This window comes from Protopterus annectens, chromosome 8.part0, assembly GCF_019279795.1.
Source record: "Protopterus annectens isolate FY-2018-M chromosome 8.part0, PAN1.0, whole genome shotgun sequence".
NCBI classification, from domain to species: domain Eukaryota; kingdom Metazoa; phylum Chordata; order Ceratodontiformes; family Protopteridae; genus Protopterus; species Protopterus annectens.
The window spans coordinates 1,243,194,663-1,243,217,876 of NC_056741.1; the positions used below are offsets into that span (position 1 = coordinate 1,243,194,663).

The 23,214-nt window shown below is 40.9% G+C and overlaps 1 protein-coding gene across 3 annotated transcripts in view; it reads left to right on the plus strand.

Annotated features, from left to right (window-relative positions):
• Positions 1–23,214, plus strand: part of LOC122809331 (histamine H1 receptor-like) — a 396,814-nt gene that overhangs the window by 98,841 nt on the left and 274,759 nt on the right. For all 3 annotated transcript variants that reach the window (XM_044080733.1, XM_044080734.1, XM_044080735.1), the window contains exon 2: positions 324–397. The gene's annotated coding sequence lies outside the window, so the exon portion shown is untranslated. The remainder of the gene's footprint in view (positions 1–323; positions 398–23,214) is intronic.

Consider the following 23,214-nt stretch of genomic DNA (forward strand, 5'->3'; position numbering starts at 1 on the left):
TGACAGTTTTTTGATAGCAATTATTTAAACATGATGGTTTCATGATATTACAGTGGTCCTTTGCTCATTCATATTTTTTGATATTTTTATGAATACAGTAGACTCCCTGTTGTCTCACTGGGACCAGCCCTCAGGCTCGATAAACAAATGTCTGGTTAATTGGAAAAAGCATACAAAATAACATTTATAGGTTGTAAATCAGCCAGAATAACAGGATTTGTGTATGTATTTATCTAATGTATATGATGTCTAAAATCAAATGTCTGTCATTATTTAGCCCAGAGGAGGTGGAAATGTTGTTCTTCTCTGTTGTCTTTTGCTAGGGCTATGTCAGAAGTTTGATGACCGGTTAAAGAGGAGACGGTTTAAAGAGAGGCCGGATAACAGAGAGTGTAGTGTAAGTTTTTATAATGCAAATATAATTAATTGTACTAAATAGATACTACTATAACTATACTAGCACATTCAAGTGCTTGAAACGTCATATGGACAATACCAGCTTCCTAAGTCTCTTTGTTGTTAATCAGTTTCTGCTTCACCAGGTTTTCTACCTCATATTATGCTTCCCTGTAAAAATTCCAGTCTTTAAAAATCAAACCAACAAATACTGCATAAACCGTACTATAACTAGTCAATTTTATGTGAGCTATGTAGAAGTTGCATGTCTACAATGTATTGAATGTGCTGAACAACCAATTAACACAGGACTGCAAGGAACATTTAAACAAATCATATCTAAATATGCTTACTGCTTCTCCACCCTTGTAACAAATGCTTTTGTTAGACACATTTTGTTTCTAAGAGCAGTGAGCAATTGTGAATTCTGCACCTTTGGTACAAATAAAATCATAACATATTTATTTTTCATCATGACATTTTAATAAAAGATTTGACAATGACCCTGTATGTGACATGATTGCCACTACATAAGGATGAAGGTAGTGAATCTGCATTGCATGGTTATAGTCCTGTTGTTGACACAGTTACAATCAAATGGCAATTAATTCAACTTAAGGCCATACTTCAAGTTTATTTAGTAAAAAATAGATATAAGAATTCACACCTTTACAAAAGAAAACTCAGTGTATAGGACAGTTATGTATGTGAAATCTATGAAATAACATAATTTGTGCCCATGTGATGCAGATATGTCTTTTAGGTGTCACAAGTAATATGAATGTACTATGCTAAGAAAATTAAGTGAACTTTAACAAGATGTATTAAAAAAGTTATTACTATTTTCTCTTTGTTAAGGGTTAAAAAAATTGTGGTATTACAGTATTTGTGCAAAGCAAACGTGCACAAGAAGGTATAGGAATCAATGTTGCTGCACTTCAGAATGAACAGTGTGCTCACTACATTACTGAAAATAATATCACTGAACATCTCTCTCCATCTTACACTTATCTATCAGGAACCAAATTTACAGAATTTGTGAGGCTTTACTGTAAGCTTATGAAAGCAACTCCTCCTCACATATATTGCAGGATGCTAGGCTGCTGAATGATATCATAAAATGTGTTCTAATAGGGTCACTGAGCATCTAGTCCTAGACCAAAAATACAGCGAGTTCTCATGCATACGATATGTGCTAATGTGCTTGATGAACCTCTGGTCCTGGAACAGAAACAAAGTGAGTTCTTGTATATGTTATGACACTTAATGGGTTCACTGAACACCCGATCCTGGAAGAGAAACACAGTAAGTTCTTGTGTAGGTAATGTGTAATAATAACCTTACTGAACACCCGATCCTGGAACAGAAACACAGTTCCGATAATGCATACTAATGCAGCTTCAGCAATTTTTTTATACTTTTGTATTTTCTTTCAAGCTTAGGGATTCTTAAAACACACATGAGATTTCTGCAGGTGTATGCTTCAGACTGTCACCATACGTAAGAGCAGCTAATTATGTATGTACATATGCATATTTGTAGGGTGGGGCTAAGAATTTTATTTCAGCATGCTTGGGTATGTTTATACATTCACAGATATTTCTGGTCTATCAATAAGGAGTGTATTTTTGTAAGCTTGAGACAATTCTAAACACTGCCTAATGCAGCCACAGTCAACTAATAATTTGCATGCTAGTTCATACACTTTCATTGTACCAAATCTAAAGCATCTTCTTTTCTGATTAAAAATAGGAGAAAATGTGTACTGCTAGATAAAACTTAGATTTATCTTGAAAAAGACCTACTAGTATGTTTTGTACATGGTTTTCTATTTTATTAATTTGTGTGATTTATTTTATCTTTTTACAGTTATTTGGTAGGATGATAATAAGCAGCTGGCTCAAGAAAACTCAGATATGTTTTCTTGGTTGCTATATACAGAAAGATGAGTTTCCAGATGTTTCTACATTCGTAAGAAATTAATCTCCTTAGGTCAGATTCCAGATGCAACAAAACTTATAATATCCCTATCATTCTCTTTAGCATTTCTTTTCTCAGTTGATTGTGTGCTATTGTTTTGTCAGCTTTAAACATTAAAGCTTCAACACAATTTAATTTTTCCTTAAACAGAAAATAAGAGTTGCTCAGGCAATCTTTTACGGTAACAATTTTAACTATTGCCATTTCAGAATAATTGTCCATACAGCTCTATAATTATTGTCCTCTTTTTTGTCTTTGATAAATAGAACTGTTATTTCTATTTTTTTCAATAGACACTGCTAAACATTCTGAATTGAGCAAACTGTCTAATTCCATGATTGGCCTCTATTCCACTGTCAAATCACACTTTTGTGGGTTGAGCAATATCTTCTGCAAGTTAACAGGTATCATGTATGTAGGCAGTTTGAATATTTTTCAAGAGTTTCTGGGCTGTTTGTACATGAACTTCATTAACATGTAGCCATGTTGCTTCATTTTATGTTTCTACAGGTCAGGAATAGGTATGGATTTTCTCTTTCTTGTAGGTACCTGATATGGGTGTTGTTAAAGAATAACTGTACCCAAATATCAAATTTATTTCATCACAAAGTTCATGTCATTCCTTTTAACACAACCCCATAAACACCAAAGGAAAATAAAGCATTTAAGTGTCGCTCCCTCTGTTTCTAGTTTGTAACCTGAATTTGTGGTCAGTACATTTTGGCTGTCTATGAAATCTCACATATGGTGTATTACCTCCAATTGTCACTCAGGAAGCCCTTAACTAGGAATGGAGATTGGAAGCTAAATGTGGCAGTTACAGTCTTAAGGAAACTTGGGTCACTGCTTTCCATACCTGTCAAGTGTATCTCATTATGAGGAACATTCCTCATTCGGAGTCTTAAAAAGGTCATGTTCCTCGAAGTTCCACATTGAAAAGGTCCGTAATTCAGTTAGTGTCGGGAATTTGTTTAACTGATCTCCATGATATAAAAAATTTAATCATATCAATTCATCAAAAAAATCTTTATATAAGTAAATAACACATTTCAATCATCCTATGAGCTTCCTAGTTGAAGTTGTTTGTAGGCTCTTAATAAAGTTTCCACATTTTATGCATTTGTTCCACATTATGAGAGACAGTGTTTCTCATTTTGGAGATGGAAGGTTGAAAGTTGTACTGCTTTCAGATTCAAATAAGGTCAATAGTTAAAAAGTGCATGGAAATACTAAGTTTACAAGTATGAATTGTCAATCACAGATGATTACTAAAGCACTGAATGATTGGATATGTGACTCCAGTGGTTTAAATAAATATTTAATAAAAGCAACTGATTTAGCAACTACTTATAGAAGAACATTTACAGCTGGTGAAAACACTTTCTAGTAGCTTGTTAGATATAAAATTCAGAGGTCTTAATGAAAGTAGATATACTGACAACCTCTTTGTATGCATTCATAAAAAAAGTAATGAAAATCCTGGTACTGTTGTAAGATTAAATAATTAGGAGCTTGCATTATCATATTATGGTGACTGGAATACTACATGAGAAAGCAGTCTGTCTACAAAAGTAAAGCAGGGCATTACCCATCCCCTATGGGTCTATGTCAGAACAATGAAAACTCAAACTCTCGAACGCTCACGAGAGAATAATGAGAAACTCAAAATCGGTATGGGAGGGCTGCCTGCCCCAACCCCACTAAATATATATATTCCAACTCCGAGATCGAACTACAGCGAGGAAAGGGCAAATATTCCAATCTTCACTGTACTGGAATCCCAAAAAATCAACATCGACTTCCTGATTTTTCGCTCATGTGAGCGGACGACATTTTGCGTTTTTGTCATTCTGAAGTAGACTCTCCCTTGTCAGATCATTTGGGGGTATACAAAATCAGAAGTAATAATACTGTCTACTCATAATGCCACAATCAGATTGTTTTAGCATATTAAAAAAAAAACAAATAAAAATACTTATTTATAGTAAGAAATAATGGTATTGTCGCCATTTAGGAATATCACTGTAACAAAAGGTACATTTTCTGTTAGTTTCTGGATGGAGTTGCCATTTAAATTGGTTGTCCTTGTATACCTACAGCAGGTTTGAGTTCTAGAGACTTTATCTTGCGTTATGGATGGAGTTGCCCTTTAAATTGGTTGTCCTTGTATACCTACAGCAGGTTTGAGTTCTAAAGATTTTATTATGCATTATGGATGGAGTTGCCCTTTAAATTGGGTGTCCTTGGGTACCTGCAGTAGATTGTTTGGAAAAATAAAATGGGTTCTGGAGACCTTTTCATGCATTGCTTACTAAGGCAGTATGATCAGGCCTTTGCCGTAGCACATTCTGGGAAAATTCAGCAGTAGGTTTAGTAGTCTTGTGTGCTAAAGTGAACTTATCTAGCAGTCTTTGCTGTTCTGTATTCAGCTTTCAGAACTATGTCTCTTTAATACAGAGCAGGACAGCGGCTGCAGTTTTTGGTTTCAGTGATCATATAGCACCTGAGTCATAACCACATATCTATTAAGCCATTAGTAGGATCCTTTACTTATAAGTAAAAATACTTCCAAGGTATCCTCAGTGTACATTTTCTGTTTTTCCCCATATTTTGTGGTATTAAATAGAAATATTCTCTTTGGTAGAGGTTTTTTTTCATAACCAGAATAATTTATTTGTATCATCATTTACAATGAACTCACTGTTGGCTAACCAGAAGGACAGAGCACTTTAATCCTTCTGTATGATTTCCCATAATACTTATATTAAGAGTAACAGATTAGAGGAAACTGTACTGAAATTAGGTCAGGAGGATGAGTGTTATGCTACATTTTTTTTACATTTAATGTAAAAATTATTGGGTCTTACAAAAGATACCTGAGACTGTCCAACTATTAGCTCCGATGACCTCAAATGCACTGAATACATTTGGACTTTGAGCATTGAGATGAGTTCCAGAAGGCATCTCCTGCCAGAAATATCATAAGAATCAATGTGTGTTTTACTGTTGCAAAAGCTTTTGAGAAGTTTATGGACAAAAATATTGTTGTTTTGAACAAAATGGTTGTATATAGTATCTGATAGTTCTGCTGGGTGGGTTCTCTGCACCATAGCCTGAGAAGAACACGAGTTGTGTTGCCAAACATCGAATGCCACTGCTTGAGTATTTGGGTAGGTGATGCTTGGTATCTATTTTCCAGAGTCTTTGACAAATGAAGATACAGTGTAATTGATTTGTAATTTTGTTCTGAATTTCATTCCTTACATTTATTTATAGGAACTGTTATATCTTTACATGTGTTTTTTTTTCAATTTTGTGCTGCGACAATGGACCTAAAAGGTGGATTAAGTGACATCCTTGTGGACCTTTGGAAGGCCAAAAATGGTCAAACCAAGGCCTTGATCTTATTTTGGAAAATGTCACTGATAGTAAAATGATTTTTATGTTTGTTAATTTTGAAACTAAGGATTTAATATATTTAGCTGTCTATGTAAGCTATCCTGATTTTTATGTTGGCAAAATGGAGAGAACCCTTGGAAAATTAATTTATGAACATCTTTATGATATTTGTAAGGCCAATATGAATAATGCATTATATGAGTATTCCCTTAGCTGCCCCATTTTTATGGGTTTTAGATATGATTTTTGGAAAAGATTGTCCCAAATCCCAGAGGGTATGCCTGGGAAACCAAATTAGAATATAAAGAACTCCTCTGGAAACTTACATTGCTAGCTACTGTCAAGCCAGGATTAAATGAATATGTTTCAGTCTTTTCTGTTTTAAAGATTAGAGCAACTAAATTATAGTCCATTCAATTAATTCATGTATTGTATTTTTTAAGTGTCAAAATGTTTTTATTTGTTTTGCAATTTTACATTTATCATTTTATGCATGGCTCATGTTTATTATGTATAATTAATTTACTGGTATTTTTTTTCAAAAATCAATTAATCAATTAAGGATTTTGTGTGTCTGTGTGTGTGTGTGTGTGTACATATAGGGTCTATATTATAACAATGAATGATCAAATGATCGAATGCTGTTTTATCAACCCCTAAATGTCGAATTGTCAAAACAGCGAATGGCCGGAACTGAGATTTTTTTTCCACAGGGGAAAACAAAATTGCTGGTCCCCAAAAAAAAAAAAAAAAAAAAAAAAAGACACTAAACAGTAAATAAAGTGGGGGGGCTTTCCCCCCACACCCCCTTACTTAAATATACAAACTCCAAGATTGCACTACAGTGGAGGAAATGGCACAACATGGACAATGGCTGGGCGATTTTTAACCTTAACCATTATGCCAACCTCCCCACTATCAGGACAGCAGTTTAAAATCCAAGGATGGAGCAGGAGCTCTTTGGAGTGTGACATGGATGATGGCTCTAAAGAACTGTTTTGTCAGAGGGTTGTAGAAAAGAGGGGGTTGCATGAGAAGGCAGGCAGATATAGCAAAGACATGAATCTTGAATGAAGAGTAAGAAATGTCTTTTGTTCAGTCAAGTTAAGACCACACCAAGGTTAGCTGTGCTAATAAAGGTTTTGCTCTTTGATCTGGTACCATAAAGAACATCTCTTCCATTTTGAGAGGTAAGATTTTCTTGTGCTGGGTTTTTCAGTTTCATTTAGAATGGCTAGGATGCCTTTGTATAAGACTCAGATCAACAATGCTGTTAGTTTCAAGGTGCTGAAGCTGGAGTGAATGGTGGTTCTTCTGTTCCATGAAACAAATCCACCTGCTACAGATGCAGCCATAGCTCCCAAGTGCTCATGCTGTAACGCAGCAGGAACTAATACCATCTTGGCCAAAAGAGTGCAATTAGGATCACCTTTGGCCCTTCCTCCCTGACTTTGATTAGCAGCCGTGGAGATGAGAAGTATGGAAAAGAAAACAATATAAGAATTGACCTGTTTCATGGGAAGGATAAAGTATCATTCCACCAGGCCTTGGTGTCTTCGGCCCTTGTGCAATGTTTCTTTAATTGCCTGTCTTCTTTAAAGGTAAAAAGTTCTACTTCTGGCACACATCATCTTTAAGTAAGAAAATGTTCCTGTTCAATATTCACTGAAGCGGGTCTGATACCGTCCTGCTCAGGTGGTTACCATATTGTTGTTTTCTTCTGTCAGGTTGTGTGCTATAAGCTGTAATACCATTTCCTGAGCTGCATCCCATAGCTGCATTGCTAGGAGACAAAGGGGGTAAGAATGACCCCCCCCCTGTTTGTTTATGCACCACATAACAATAGTATTGTCTGTCTTTATCAAAAGGATGTCTGGTTTCCACAAATTTTGGAATACCATCATGCCTTTGAATACTGTCAACATTTCCTTATGATTAACAATGGTTGTTGCTGTGTCTTTCGGCTTTTCCCAGTTAGGGGTTGCCACAGCAGAATTCCGGTCCGCTAATGATTGGTAGTTGATTTTTACGTGCCAAGTTACCAGCCCTGATGCACAACCTTCAACGAAGGTACGCCCATTCACGCATGTTTCCATGCAGAAGAAGCTTTAGCTGAGAATCGAACCGGACATCGTCTTACTGTGTGGCAACAATGCTACCGCGGCACCACCGCCGCAGATTATGATTGACAATGGTCTGAAGAATAATAGACTCCCATAGGCCCTGTATTTGAAGGCTGCTGGAGTGAGCACTCCATGGTGTTTCTGAGGCATCTGAAGTCATTACCTGATCGTCTGGTATGAATTTGAAAGTGACTCCCTTGTTTTGAAGACAGGCTTCTTAGCCACCGATGATTTTCTTTTTCAGGCATGGAAGAAGGTTTATTTTCTGGTTCAAATTTTGTTGGTGCTGATAGCATAAGTTTTAGATACCATTGGAATTTCCTCATGTGCAGTCTATTAGGAGATATTATTAGAATGCAGAAGACAATGTACTCCAGCTCCCTGAGGATCTCTCTGGCAGTTGCAGATAACTGAATAAGTAGGAATTGAAAGTACTGGATTAAGAAAGCTGCATTCTCTTGAGGGAGGAAAGCCATCTGCCTGTCATTGTCCAGGAGGGATCCTAAGAAGACTGTCTTCTCAGAGATGGTGAAATTTGACTTCTTTAGATTGAGAGAGAAACACTGGCTTAAGAAGAAGACCATGGTTAGGAGTAGAGATGCTTCCAGCTCTTTATGAATTGAGTCTGAATAAGGCAGTTGTCAAGAAAATGGTAAATTAAGCATGCCTGGTCCTGTGGAAAACAGTTACTGAAGCCAGACACTTTGTAAAGACTCTGGGAGCAACAGACAGATGAAAGGGTGATGCGCAATAGTGATAATACTTCCCACCTTCTCTGAAGTGGAGGTACATCCTATGAAGTTTTGTTATGGGAATATGGAGGTAGGCATCTTTAGATCTAGGGTGACTTTATAAGCCCAATGGGTAAGCATGGGCATACATTTTGGCAGAATTAACATTTTGAATTTCAGAACCCTGGGGAAACTGTTTAGCCAAGACAAATTTAATATTAGTCTTCAAGTTCGTTTTTTCTTTCCTTGGGACTAGGAAAAAGCCTTGAGTAGTTTCTTGGAGACTGTTTCTGTGGATCTAATAAGAGGTTGATCTGTAACTGTGATTTTTTTACTTGACCCTTTGGAATTAGGGAGATCCCTGTGTATGCTGGGACAGAGAGGCAAACTGAAGTTTGTAACCTGATCTTATGATGTGAAATACACATTTGTCATGGGCAATGTGTAAAGTTTGCTCAGGAGCAGAGAAAGTCTGCCTCTTCATTTTGAAGGAGGGAGAGAATGTTGGGTTGAGGTGAGGCTTGAGGTGAGGGGAACAAGGAGGTGCCTGCCTGACACATGGCTGCTTCCTGCTGGGTCCTTGCTGTCTGGGCCCAGTAGGCCTGGTACTTTACATTGCTTGTCATCTCCAAGTCCTCCTCTTTGCCTAAGCTGGGAGGCAGAAAAGGACTAGGGCTTCATAGGACAGTTCCTACTGAACCTTGGTGGTTGAGCCTGCAAGAAATCCTTAACAGTCTGCAGGGGCCTAGTCTTGTTTTTCAGTTTCTTAAAGAAATAGTATGGCCCTTGCATCCAACCAGAAAATCTTTATCAAGTTGATTATCCAAGATTTCTGATTTTACATGCTCAGGCAAGTTCTGTTCCCTTAACCAGGAATCAACCACTTCTTAATATCAGACCCAAAAGCCCTACTAGATGATTCTAGGGCATCAAAACTACAGTGCAAGGAATGTTTTGCAGACTGAGAGCAGGAGTTGCAATGTCTAACAATTCCTTAGTGAATGCTGTATCCTCCAACCCTTCCAGTTTGTCTTTCACCTGCTTTTGGGTCTGGTATTAAGAGGCATTTATTTGTATTTAACCATAAGGAACTGGCAACTGAGAGCCTTTATAGCCACAGTGGCTGAATTGTATATTTTCTTGCTAAACCAATCCAGGTCCTACCCTGTTTTTTTAGCAGGGGGTCTTGGAGGTGTTACTTTTGGCTTCCTCGCAACCTGAAGACACAATTTCAGGGTCTGCTACATGGTTTTTAAAAAGCTGCTTGTGGGAGTCCAGAACTCTATAAAAATAGTCTGGCTTTAGTAGGTGCTTGGGAATCAGGTTGCAAGGAGAAGTTCAGAATGATGTTGTCCACTAACTCTAAAACTGGAGAAATGGCCAGAGGTTTGTGCTCAGGAAATCTTAAGAAATTCTCTTAACTTTTTTTTACATTGGAGTAATCCTGAGTCTCCCAATTGAAGAACTCTCTTATCTTATGGAGTGTCTCCCCAAAGATGAAATCTTCAGATGATTCAAATGATGTAGCTGAGATACGATTTTCATCTGACTCTTGAGTCAGCATATGAATCAGAAGAAATTTGGTCTACGTATATCAAATAATCTTCATCTGTGTCACAAGAGTCACTGGATTTCTGGGGTCATGTTTCCTCTTTCTTTTCCCAGGAGAAGAATCTGTAGTAGGGGGTCTACCCTCACTAAGTTGTCTGGATATCATTATATCCATGGGATCCTCAGCTAGCCTGACAAGATGCTGTGGATGGACTTTAAAGTACTAAGACCAAGAAGGCCAAGGATGAGGCAAGTTGAATACCTTGAGTTTGGTTTTGGGTATGGCAGAAGATGTACACTGCCCAGGTCACAGGCAGATGGCTGCAGCCTGTACCTGGTCAGCTGAAACTCCATCTGTTGAATATGCAGTTCTGCCCTCCCTTCCAGTAGTCTTGAAATGGATGTCCGAATCTGCAACCTACACAGTGATCCAAGAACTAACCAATGGCTCAAGTGTTTTGGCTTTTCTGGACGTCAAGGGGACCAGTGGCATTTTGGACTCCAGAATGATCTTGGTAGAGGCCTCTGTTGCACACTCCATCACTGGAAGCAACTGCAAAGTCATCTCTCCTCCTTTGACAATTACAAGCCTTGGTGGACTGTCCGATGTTGATTGGCTGCCATCCATGGCCCTAACATGCTCGGATGGGACTTTTTTTTGCAGCGAAGAAGCTCTGTCACAGCTTGACTCACAGAGGCCATAATATGCATGGGCCCTTGACATTCCCTTTCCTTTTTTAAATATTTTCTAGGGATTCTGCCCAATGCTTATTGGTCTTAGAACTGAAATAAGCACACTACGGACAGTTGGGCACATCATGCTCTGGGCTCAGGCATAAAAGATTCAGAGTGTGGGAGTCCTGGTGAGGGATTTGTTTTCATACATCAAGCAAATATTGGTTTTAAGATTGGACATCTAACCAGACAGTATTAAGAGAAATAGTTCCCCAATGGGGTACTGCTCTTGAACAGAGGTCAGACTCTGGCTTCAGACCAAGAGATGACAAAACAGATCTGTATCAGGGTCGATTGGTAAGAAAGATCATAGAAAGTTGTGCTGACTGATGATTTCTATACTGTGGATCATAGATTAGTACTAGGCTGACTGCCCTTGTGGGCCATTTTAAGCCTAACCAATTGCTCCATGCCAAAATCAAACCATGCACTTTGTGTCTATAAGGTAAGCACCTTAACAATTATGCCAATCTCCCACCCTGTGACATTGGGAGTGGGGCATCCATCAACCCATTAAGAGGAGGAAGAAGTCTCTGGTATTCAGGCTGGCTAAGGGCTTCCATGGAAGAAATCCCAATCAGTTATTGCTGTAATAATGAACATCTGGAGTTACTACCGAGAGAAGAAAAACAGTAGGTAGCAGCAGAGACATTCAGAGAGTTACAAAACTGCTGGGTGGCAACCTAAAGTCACAGCATCTTTAAAATGGAGGAAAAGAATGAAGAATATACTAAAGGAATGCAAGATTCAAAGGTATATATATATATATATGTAAATGCTAGGGGGAATGTAGTTGTAGAGGATAAATGTGCAAGTTTTTAAAGATGTAGCAACAAACCTAGAGAGGTGGTGTCAGTATGTTAGTACAAGATCTGCTGAGGCAGACTGCAGGTCAAAGGTAAAATGTCATATAAGTGGCTGAAACTAAAGCCACAAAACAAAAGTGAAAAAATATAGGATGTTGACACAAGACATTAGTCCAGATTAGTCAGATTTTAAGTACAACAAACAGACAAAATGATACTAAGTCTTGTAGTAAAAATGAAAGGCTATCAGATGGATGGGAAAAAACAACTTTCCTGGCTCACACATTCTAGGAGTGTAGGAGATGGGGTTTCTATACATTGGTAAAGACACATCGTCAGTGATGGGGCTATGCAATAATTGCAGGACAGATTGCCAGTAAAACTGCAGCATAAGAGTGGGTTGGTGATGCATGTGACCCAGTTAGAATATTCCAAAAATCCTTCCTGGTATGCAGGGCAAGGTAAATATGACAATGCCAGCTGCTCTGCTCTACTTCCCCTGTCCAACCTGCCATTGGTATGGTCTCAAACCCAGGAGACACGTAGGTTCATAGATTCATAGGTAGGTACTAGGCTATCTGCCCGAAGGCATTTATAAGCCTAGCCAGAATGTGTTGGCTTTCGCCACCCACTTAAATTAGTTCCCTGTGCCTCTGTCCAGCATAGCCATTGAAGTTATCACTGGGGTAAACTTTCTGTTTCCCATCCACTGGTCAAGGTTCCTCTTGAAGAGTGTTAGTGAGGAGCTCTGCCTAATGTAGTTTGGAATCGTGTTCCAGAGCATGGGAAGTCTCTGGGACAGGAATCTATCCCTCCAGCACGTCCTATTTATTGTTGTGGTGAAGTTTATATCCCTGGAGCATGTGGCTCGAGGGGATATGCTTTTCTTTAGGTGGAGCATGTCCATCAATTCTGGGTTGGACATGGTCTTATATGTCAGGCACAGATCACCTCTGAGTAGGCGGTATCGAACCGACTACAGCTGGAGTTTCTTCAGTCGAGCTGCATAGGGCATCTGCTTGAGGTCAGTGATCCTCTTGGTGAGGTACTTCTGTGGTCTTTCCAGTTGTTGCAGGTGTCTTGTAAGGTACATCCAAAATGGGGCATTGTACTCTATGATGGATCTGATGATCGATGCGTAGAGGGGCCCAATGACTTCTTTCGATCTGGATGCAAACCCTTTTGTGATTAGGTGGGCCACTTAGAAGGATTTTCTAACTACTTTGGCAATGTGATTATCAAAGGAGAGGTTACTGTCTACTTGGGTACCCAGATCCCTTATTACGTCTTCTGTATTTAGGGGGCTACCACCTATGTGGTAGTTTGTGGATACTTTGTTTTTTCCAAAGGGGATGACTATGCACTTTTTGGCATTTAGCTTGAGGCCATGGTTTTGACACCAGGTATCTGTCTCAGTGAGACCCTTTTGGAGGATGTCTGTGTCAGCTGGAGAGTGAATTATAGCCCCTAGTTTGCAGTTGTCTGTGGACTTGGTCATCCATAGTCCTCCTGTGCTTGCCTGTACCTCTGAGAAGTATATGCCAAACAAGAGGGGTCCTAGGACTGAGCCCTGGGGAACGCCACTTGTAACTGGTTTAGAGTCAAACCTAGCTCCCGCAACTCTTACTATGTGGGTTCTGCACATGAGACAGTTGGCAACCCATTTCATGACATAGGGGTTTATGTTCAGGCTAGTGAGCTTGTCTATAATACCTGAGTGGGGAATGGTGTCAAAGGCCTTTGCAAGGTCTAGGTAGGCTGTGTGAACCACCTTTCCCTCGTCTATAGCCTTGGTAACTGTCTCAAAGAAGTCCACCAGGTTTAGGAGGCATGATCTGCCCTTAACAAAGCCGAACTGGGTAGGGTCCAGTGTTTGGAGGGTCCCAATGTCTCTGTTAATGAGATCCATGATGATGCGCTCCATAGCTTTGTAGACCAAGCTAGTCAGGCTTATAGGCCGATAGTTCCCGGGGTCCATTGTGGCTCCACCTTTGTGGAGCAGAATAATCATTGCTGTATGCACATAGCCTGTGGAGAGGCTGAGTTTAAACAGTGTGTTTAGGTGAGGGGTTAGTTCATCTTTGAGCTAGTGTAGGACACAGCCTGGGACACCGTCCGGTCCCATTGATGCTGTGTTTTTGGCTTTGGAGAGGGCTGTTTTAACCTGAGTGTCTGTGATTTCAGGGGCACTACATTCTTCTGGTATAGTTATGGGCCCTTTTGGGCGTAAGAGGGGGCTGATGTTTGCAATTAACCTGTCTGCCAGGATGTTGGCTATATCGGTCAGTTCAGTGTATTTTGTGCCGTTCTGCACTAACTCCGAGCAAATCTGAGAATTGTCACTTAGATTCTTGACATAGCTAAAGAATGCCTTGTGGTTATCTTTGGAGTCCATGGCAATTTTTCTTTCGAAGCTAGCCTTGGATGATTTTATGAGGGAACGTAGTTTCTTGCTGATACTGATCAGGGATGTCTTCCCTTCTTGGGATTTTACTCTTTTCTGTACTAGTTTCCTCCTTCTATTGTATAGCTTGTTTATGGCAGGGGTCCACCAGACTGGTTTCCTTTTCTTGGAGGAGTGAGTCTTGGTTTTGTTTGGGATAGCCTGATCCATGCATTCTTGTAGGTGCCTGTAGAGTTCATTAGTAAAGGATTTTGCAGCTTGGACAGTGTTATCCTTTAGCATGAGGGCTGTGAAACTTCCCACGGTCTTAAGTAGCGTGAAGTTTGCTTTTGAAAAGTTTTTTATGGTGGTTTCTTTGACCGGGGGTGGTGGTGGAATGTGGATATCCAGAGTGATTAGTTTATGGTCAGATCTAACCAGTGAGGTGTTGGCCTCCGGTATGGAACACCAGTCACCCATGTTGGTGATGACCAGGTCAAATATGTTGTCACCTCTGGTTGGGGTGTTGACTAGTTGATACAGGGTGTTTGAGTTTATAAATTCTAGGAAATGTTGGGCAAGGGAGTTAGTACTTGAGTAGTTCTCCCAGTTAATGTTTGGATAATTTAAATCACCCAACATCAGGGTCTTTGGTCGGACCTTTATAATGTTCAGCGTGTTTCACTGTTGCAGTCATTACAGTTGGGTTATCCTGCTGGCAGACTACCCGCAGTCAGCCCAAGTTCCAAAGTCTGGGTCCGGCGTCGGCTGCTGTCACCTCCTCCCTGACGTCAGTGTGCCAGGAGTATAAAAGATGCAGCCGATGCCATTTTCTTCAGTCTTTCTTGCCACGCAGTGCCCGAAGCAAAAGCAGTTCGCAAGTGCCGGTCGGCCGACTCCTGAGATTTTCAAATTCGAATTTCAGATCCAAAGTCTTCATTAAAGCTAAGTACCCCATTGGGGAAACTTTTTTCTTGCTCCAGACCGATGTCAGAAAAAGTTAATAATTGTATTTCTTGTGGGAAGAAAATACCTCATAAGGATTTTCATTCTTACTGTATTCCTTGCCTAGGCCCTTACCACGACGTTGCTAGTTGTCGGTTTTGTGCTAGATTTAACCAACGCACTATTAAACGTCAGTACGATTTTGCATTTCATTATTTTGGCAGAAGATTTAACTATATAATGTCATCGGAGCGACCGACTACCGGAGTTTATAAAAAGTGGAAAGAAAAGGACAGGCACCCGATGTCCAATACCGACGATGAGGCTTCCGCTAGGCCTGTCGCCGGTTCTCAGTGAGGCACTTTCGCAGCCCCTGATGCCTGCTACGTCAGAGCCACATGGAGCTGAATAGGCCACTGGAAACTCAAGGTATTGGACACTTGGAAACTATTCCCTCAGATGGGTCCAGAACCGCTGAGCAGGCATCGGCTTCTGAGGGTGTTTTCAGGCCTACACAGTTATATGTAAAGCCATCTTCAGCTTCAAAGGCAAAGACTAAAGCAGCTCTAAAGACAAAGAAACAAGTACAGCATTCTCCTGGACAGGCCTCCATGTCTAAAAAACAGATGCTTAAAATGGCCGAAGACCTAATTACTTTGATCAGGGGTTCCCATCCCCCTCTTGATAAGAGGCCTAGGCAAGAGATAGAATATGGATCTTCAGATCAGGTTTCCATTTCTTCTGATTCCTCTTCTGAACAGGAATATTCCCTTCCTCCCTATGAGGATTCTGATGCTGAAGAATCTATCCCTTCAGCCTCACCTCCTGAGGATTATTCTTTTGGGGAGACCCTGGATACTATGAGGGAGCATTTCCATTGGGAGAGCCAAGATTACTCAGAATCCAAGAAAAGGCTCAGAGACTTCATTTTATTAACTCATCACAGGCCCCTTGCTATTCCTCCTGTTTTAGACATTGTAGATGATGTATTTTCAGAGTCCGGTCTGTCTCCTGACTCTTTACCACCAGATCTTGTTAAGCCAGACAGATACTGCAGGGTTCCGGATTCTCATAAATTTCTTTACAAAATCCCTGCTGCTGACCCAGAAACTATTTCTCAGGGTCCCAAGGGGGTCAAGGCTTCCACTGTTAAAAACCCTATCCCCTGTGATAGGGATTCAAGGGCCCTGGACAGATGGGGGGAAAAGATTTATACTTCTGCTACCTTGGCTGTAAGAGCTTTAAATTGTCAGTTTCATATGCTTAAATATCAGCAATATCTTATGTCATTGCTTAAACAGAAAATGTTGACTAAGTCAGAATGTGCAGAAAACAAAGAAATGCAGGATTTATTGCATGCAGCTGAACAAGTGGGAAAGCATACTTTGCAATGTGGTTTTGATTCTCTAGAGGCCTCCTGCAGGGCCGCAGTTACAGGTTCTGTCATTAGGAGACATGCTTGGTTAAACGAACAGAATCTGCCCGATCATGTTGAAGCAAAGCTATTAGATGCTCCATTACAACATGATACCTTGTTTGGTGTTAAAGCAGAAGAGGTGTTGAAGAAAATGGAGTACAAAGCTAAATCTATGCAAACAGTGAAGGATTTCTTACAGGTACAGCTTCCCAGATTTAGCAGGAACTGGCCTACAAAGAATTGGTCATTTCCAGTGTCAGACAGGCCACAAAGAGGCAGATTACAGCCCCAAGGCTCATACAGGCCTAAACAATGGGGTGCTTCTACCTCCAAAAGCGGAGAGGAAAAATCACAGCCATACAGGAAACTGTCTCAATGACTTTCCCCTGCCAGTACCAAGCACTTATCTTCTGGCAGCTCCTTTGGGGGGAAAACTAGCACTTTTTTCACAAAATTGGCACATGATCACCCAGGACAAATGGGTCTTAAATATCATATCTCAAGGCTACAGGTTCCACTTTCACACCCTACCAAGGTCAAACGGTATGCCAGACCTGCCACGCAATCAATGGGCAGAGGCACAAAAACAAGTTTCATCCCTCATGGACATGAGAGCCATTCAGCAGGTACCACAGCAAGAGCAGGGACAAGGATTTTACTTAAGGCTATTCTTGGTACCCAGAAAGGGCAAAGCCTGGAGACCAATACTGGACCTGTCTATCCTAAACACATTCCTGGATATTCCAAAATTCAAGCTGTTAACTCTGCAGCAACTTCTACCCATGCTGGGCAAGAAGGCTTGGCTTGTGACTTTATACCTAAAAGAGGCATACCTGTATGTCCCAATCAGACAATCATACAGAAGATACCTCAGATTTATAGCTGGCTCAATTCACTACCAATTCTCTGCACTACCCTTTGGCTTATCTACTGCGCTCAGGGTCTTCACAAAATGCCTGGCACCAGTAATTGCATTTTGCAGACAAAGAGGAATACAAATATATCCTTGCTTGGACAACTGCCTTATTCAAGCAGAGAACAAGGACATCCTACTACAGCATCTGGCATTTGTAAAAAGATTACTAACAGGTCTAGGGTACACGGTAAACAAAAAGAAATCAAATCTCGTACCCTCTCAAGAGATAATATTCCTGGGTGCAAGCTTAAATACAACTGCCTAGATGGCTTATCTCATGCCAGGCAAACACAGATAACTGACTACTTATTTCAAAATGTTGGCAACAAAGACCCAGTTATCTGCAAGAAAAATTCTGCAGGCTTTGGGCTTCATGGCATCCTGCATACTGCTAATTCCATATGCAAGACTGCATATGAGGAAACTTCAATGGTATCTGACAAGTGTTTGGACTCAACATTGCCACAGCCTGGAAACAATAATTACCCTCATTCCCTGCCTACAACACAAGTTTCGATGGTGGGCAAAAGCCTGTCAACTCAACACAGGACAGCCATTCACCTTACCCACAGCCAGGCAGGCATTGACAATGGATGCATCAGATTATGCCTGGGGGGGGCCATATGGCAGGAAGATGTATTCAGGGCACATGGTCTGCAAGTCAAATGCATCTACATATCAATCAAAAAGAGATGCTAGCTGTTCAGAATGCCCTGACAGCCTTCAAGAATCAACTTCATCCAGAACAACTACTGATAAAGACGGACAATACTACAGTCATGTGGTACATAATCAAGCAGCGGGCACGCATTCCTACCCCCTCTGCAGACTAGCCATGAACTTGTAGGACACAGCACTGACTTACCAAGTACATCTGCAAGCACAATTCCTGCCAGGAAGGAGAAATACTCTGGCAGATGAACTAAGCAGAAACCTAATGGATCCCCACGAGTGGAAATTAGATCCACAAGTCTTCAGCATGATAACAAGGGACTGGGGATGTCCGGACATAGACCTATTTGCCTCCCCTCACAACTGCCAACTACAGAGATTCTGCACAAGGACTTATCACAAGCAAGCATGGAAAGTGGATGCTCTATCTTTCAGCTGGAAAAACCTAACAGTATATGCCTTTTCTCCTCTGCCTCTCTTCCCCAAGGTACTCCTCAAAGTCAGACAAGAGAAGCCAAAAATAATACTGATTGCCTCAGACTGGCCCTGCCAGCACTGGTACCCAATCCTAAAGAGCTTGTCTCAATACCCAGCTTGGACATTACCTCAAATTCCTCACTTATTGACCCAACAAGACAGTCAGATACACTGCACAGCCAACTCAGAACCTTAAACCTGGTAGCATGGCGGATAATGTAGCCATTCAAGACACACCTCTCTCTAAAGCAGTGATGGATGTTATTTTGGAGGCCAGGAGGCCTAGCACCAGAAAATCTTATGCAGAAAAATGGGAGAGATTCTGTGCTTGGAACTAGGCACAAGGTATTGACACGACTGTTCCAAATATTCCTCATATTTTGCAATACTTAACTGAGATGCTGGATAAAGGCCTTTCCTTTTCATCAATTAAAATTCATGCCTCTGCCATTTCAGCTCATTACAATACAGAGCCACCTATTTTTTCTCATCCATTGCTAAGGCAGTACCTCAGAGGGGCCAAAAACATAAGACCTCCAATTAGAGCACCAATACCTGCTTGGGACCTCAACTATGTCTTGGAAAACCTCATACTGCCTCGTTTGAGCCAGCCTCTGCAGCTGATATAAAATTCTTATCCTGGAAAACAGCTCTGCTTCTAGCAATAACGTCCGCTAGATGAGTCTCAGAGCTACAGGCACTCATGGCTGTGGAACCTTTTATCATTTTCCATCCTGTCAGGGTTTCTCTAAGGACAAACCCTACATTTATGCCTAAGGTAGTGTCCAGTGTGGCCCTTAACCAACCAATTCATTTGCCTACCTTTTACCCAAACCCACAGAATAAGGGTGAGGGACTTCTGCATTCTTTGGACATTCACAGGCAGCTACGCTTCTACTTGGACAGAACCAAAGCTTTCAGAAAGACTGAACAACTTCTAGTGGCATATGCTGCAGGATCACAAGGAAAGCCTATCTCAAAACAGACTATTTCAAAGTGGATAGGCCACTGCATTCATTTCTGCTATTCACAGCATGGCAAATCAGTGCCTAAGGGCATTAGGCCACATTCAACCAGAGCAGCAGCCACTTCAGCAGCCTTCCTCAGAGGAGTACCAACCAAAAACATCTTAGAAGCTGTAACTTGGAGTTCAGTGCATACTTTTACAAAGCACCATCACTTACCTCTCTACTTTAAATCCAGGACAGGCTTTGCCACTGCAGTTCTGCAGGGCCTGATAGCCTCTCCTAATCCTATTTAGCCAGCCTCCCAACCTTAGCTTTGGGATTTAACCCAATTGTAATGACTGCAACAGTGAAACACGATGAACATAGTACAGTTGTGTACCTACCATAAATGTAGATGTTCACGTGTATTCACTGTTGCAGTCCAGGTTACCCTCCCACCATCCCCCTTTTCCTTGCTGGGACTTATCTGTACTTCTCTATTCTATACAACCTATGTGGTGTATTTGCTTGTAGATGAAGGAAAAGTTGTTTTTTGTGTATGCATGCTCATTGGCATAATTTAGCCTACCTTTTAGGTGCACCTGACATCTGGGGAAAGAAAAACTGAAGAAAATGGCGTCGGCTGCATCTTTTATACCCCTGGTGCACTGACGTCAAGGAGGAGGTGACAGCAGCTGATGCCGGACCCAGACTTTGGAACTCGGGCTAACTGCGGGTAGCCTGTCAGCAGGATAACCCAATTGTAATGACTGCAACAGTGAATACATTCGAACATCTACATTTATGGTAGGTACACAACTGTACTTTTCCCAGTGTTTCCAGGAATGTGGAGTGGGGGTCTTGGGACATGGTGGGTGATATGTAGCAAGCTATAATTTGCATAGCAGTTTTGCCCATGGTTAGCTGCACATGGATGATCTCTGAAGCATCGTGCTGTGCCACTAACCTGGAGGTGTGGGTATCCTTGATGAATATGGATACTACCCTGCCTTTTATATTTTGGTCTAGGTTTCGTGGCTGAAATGTATGGTATGAGTTGTAGCCTGGTAGTGCTGGGATGCTCTCTGGAGCCTTAAACCAGGTTTCTGTTACTGCACATATATCGATTTTCTCCATACTGAGGAGTGCCTTGAGTGAGTGCATTTTGAGGTTTAGACTTCTGGCATTGAGTAGCATTACCCTCAGTTTTTTTGTTACTTGTGCCATTTACGGCAGTGGGTTTGTCTTTTGAGCCTTGGCCAGTATTCAAAAGCCTAAGGGTGACAGGTACAAGCCGTCTCTAACAAAGCAGCATGGTTTGTCGAGCATGTCATCCCAGGCTGGCAGACACTGGATCCCCTTTGAATGACACCAGAAGCTTAGCCAATTGTTGAAATTGATCATTTTTTCTCTATACTGTGGTATCATTCTTGGTAAGGGCAGGATGCTACTCGGGGTAAGGGTCATACCAGCCTGGGCTATGTGATCAGAGAGCTCCTCCATGTTTCTTTTCATGTAGTCCAGGGAGGTACGGCTCAGGTCATTCACACCAACATGGACAATGACAGAGTCATATTTGTACTTGTTCTGGAGTGACCTGAGTGCTTGTGTTATGTGGTGGATCCTGGCACCCAACAGGCAGCTAACAGTAACCTTCTCCTTGTTCAGCCTAGTGAGTGGGACGTCAGTGTGCCTGACTATAGAGTCACCTATTACTAGTGTGTTAGGTATGTTATTTTGCCTTAAGGGCTGTGATTCCGTGGCACACTGGTTTTGTGAAGTATGTGTTTCATGGTTTGTGTTGGGGGATGGAGGTTGCTTGGATGTCTGCTTTGGAGGCCTCTGTTGCTTTTGCAGATTTTTATTTAGAGCCTCCAATTATGTTTTTGTGTATTTATGTGTCTTTTTTGCCGGTGCTGGTTTACTAGGTCTATGTGAGTCTGGTGGTGTGATGCAAGTAATTCCCTTCTCCTCTTGACTGCCTGATCCAGTCTTGGGTTGAGAAAGCTTAGCCTCCAGTTTGGCTGTATAGTTGCATCTCTCGCATGTATTAGTGTTTGGCGAAAGGAGGAGAGGGCTGTCTGTGTACATGAGGCAATTGTAACATTACCTCAAAATGCCCAGATTCACCAGTTGGACTGGAAAGTACACCTGAAACTGCCCTTTGGACATGCCTGGATAGGTACAGTGAACTGTTTTACTGATTGGCTGGTAAGGTCGAATAGAGAGCGTTGTCCTTCTCTACAGTATAGGGAGGTTTAGTGCTAAGGTTTATTAGTGCTTGCTATGAGTTTTAAGCAAGTGCCGGGATGAGAAGTGAATGGTTTGAGTGCTTAAGTTGAAAGTTTGTCTAGTTCCAAGGGAAAAATTGAAGAGTAGACTTTGTGGAACCGGGAATACTTATACCCTAGCTAACCGGTGCTGCCCAGCATGCAAAACCAAGCAAATGCAGGTTTTATAGCAGGGAAATGAAAGAGATGGAAATTAGCCCAAAATGGCCAATAAACTACTAATTTCTGTGCTGAAACCACTCCTCCAGGGACAGGCTGCTCAAAGCTTCCTCTCTCACAGTGAACAGAGAAACTTCTTTCTATCCAAGTAAGGTATGGGCAAACACAAAAACTTGTAACACATCCCTGAATTCAGCATTAACCTGAAAACCGGACTGTACTAGCTTAGAAAGGTGGGAAAACAAGTTTTTTTTTTTTGTTTTTTCGTTTTTTTTTTCAGAAAAAAAAGCAGATACAATCAAAAAATACTTTAAATGCACAGAAATGGCTATCACACTTGAGTGTGCAGCCTACAACAGTTAAACAGGTAATTTAAACACAAAAACTACTTTGTTAAAGTGCAGGCAGTAAAATAAGTACAATATGTAGCTGAAACTAGACTTTTAAATCACAGTAACACTAGAAAATTGGCACTTTAGGCAGAATTGGCTAAAGGCAGCAAGAAAATGCAGAAAAATGATATTTAATCACTCCAGAGTCTCTCTTTTGTCTCTCTGCTGCTGTAGAACTCTGCAGGGCAGGCAGGAGCTTGCTGAGCTGTATACTAGTGCAAAAACCTCACAAATGCAGGTTTTATAGCAGGGAAATGAAAGAGATAGAAATGAGCCCAAAATGGCCAATACACTACTAATTTCTGGGCTGAAACCACTCCTCCAGGGACAGATAGGCTACTCAAAGCTCCCTCTCTCACAGTGAACAGAGAAACTTCCTTCTATCCAAGTAAGGTATGGGCAAACACATAAACTTGTAATACAGCCCTGAATTCAGCACTAACCTGAAAACTGGACTACACTAGCTTAGAAAGGCGGGAAAACAAGTATATATATATATTTTTTCAGAAAATAAAGCAGATACAATCAAAAAACCACTTTAAATGCACAGAAATGGCTATCACACTTGAGTGTGTAGCCTACAACAGTTTAACGGGTAATTTAAACACAAAAACTACTTTGTTAAAGTGCAGGCAGCAAAATAAGTACAATATGTAGCTGAAACAAGCTTTTTAAATCACAGAAACTCTAAAAAACTGGCATTTTAGGTGGAATTAGCTAAAGGCAGGAAGAAAATGCAGAAAAATTATACTTAATCACTCCAAAGTCCCTCTTTTGTCTCTCTGCTGCTGTAGAACTCTGCAGGGCACCAGGCAGGAGCTTGCTGAGCTGTATACTAGCACAAAAAAACCTCTCAAATGCAGGTTGTATAGCAGGGAAATGAAAGAGATCGAA